Raw genomic sequence first — 1,363 nt, 5'->3', positions numbered from 1 at the left:
AAGACTACAGATTTCAGGGACTACGGATGTGTGCCACTACACCTGCTTTCGTTTTGCTTTTTAATCTGCAATCAGCTAAGTCTAAGAATGAGTTGAGGAAATTAGTACTGGATGGTAAATGAATTATTGGATTTATTATTAATAGGTTCTTACAATCTCTAACTTACAGTCTTAATTATTATATGAGTTACCAATTTAATAAGGCTAGGAATTACTTAAGTGCAGTTATTAAATATTTTCAAGGATAGTAGGGAGCTGATAGGAGTCTTTTGGAAAAGGGCTTGCTCTTTGGTACTGAAATACCTAAAAACATAGTGGTTTTCATGTTTCATTCTTACAGAACCTTCTGTTGTACTCATTTGTAACTGCTATGAATTTGGTTAGTATCCATCAACAAGGAATAATGATTAATAGGTTTATTCAGGGTGCTCTATGGGGGGTCCTAGCGTTGGAAACTGATATTCTGGGCAGTGATGACTTGTGGTAGCCCTCTCCTGGGAAAAGGAGACTTGGGAAATTCCTAAACACAGGCAAAGTAAACATGTTGGGCATATCGCTTGCCAATAATGACTGAAAAGCTAGAAATTTTGTTTTAAACCAACAGTAGCTATAGTTGATAGTATATATACAAAAGTGTACTAGTCGTATGAGTCTCCTGTTAACGGGCATGAGGCCACATTTACCAGCTCTAATTGCATACAACTGCAGGACGTGACATGAATGTGAAGGACCTGAGCTGTGGCACGAGAGTACGCATCATAGGGAGCAAGGTCTTATTACGGAAAAGAAAGATGGAGGGCAACATTTGTGAGTGTCTTTAAAATATATACGGCTTAATCCCCACCGTAGGCCTACAGCCTGCCATTTATTTAACTTAGTGAACAAAAGTATGGCTGTACCCCTAATTGGTTGTGTTGTCTGCTGTGGTGACGATGGTGTTGGTGAAGAAAAAACCGAGACTCAGGTTAGCAGGAACTTCTCGGGGAAGGGTGTGGGGTGGCTCTGACCACAGAGTCAACCTCTTTCCTCAGGCCAAGCTGCCTCACAGCTGGTAACGTAATAAGAGAAGTGAGCCGATATTTATAGAATATAGATTACAAGTAGACTGTGGTGGCTGGGCGTGGTGGCTCTCACCTCTAATCCCAGCACTTTGGGAGGCCAGGGCTGCAAAATTACTTGAGTCCAGCAGTTCAAGACCAGTCTACAAAAAATAAAAGAATTAGGCGGGCATGGTGGTGTGTGCCTGTGGTCCCAGCTACTTGGGAAGCGGAGGTGGGAGGATCACGTGAGCCCAGGAGGTTGAGGCTGCGGTGAGCCATGTTTGTGCCACTACACTCAAGTCTTCATGACAGGGTGAGACTCT

This window comes from Colobus angolensis, unplaced genomic scaffold (assembly GCF_000951035.1).
Source record: "Colobus angolensis palliatus isolate OR3802 unplaced genomic scaffold, Cang.pa_1.0 Scaffold101, whole genome shotgun sequence".
NCBI classification, from domain to species: Eukaryota; Metazoa; Chordata; class Mammalia; order Primates; family Cercopithecidae; genus Colobus; species Colobus angolensis.
Note: the sequence above shows the minus strand (reverse complement) of the source record.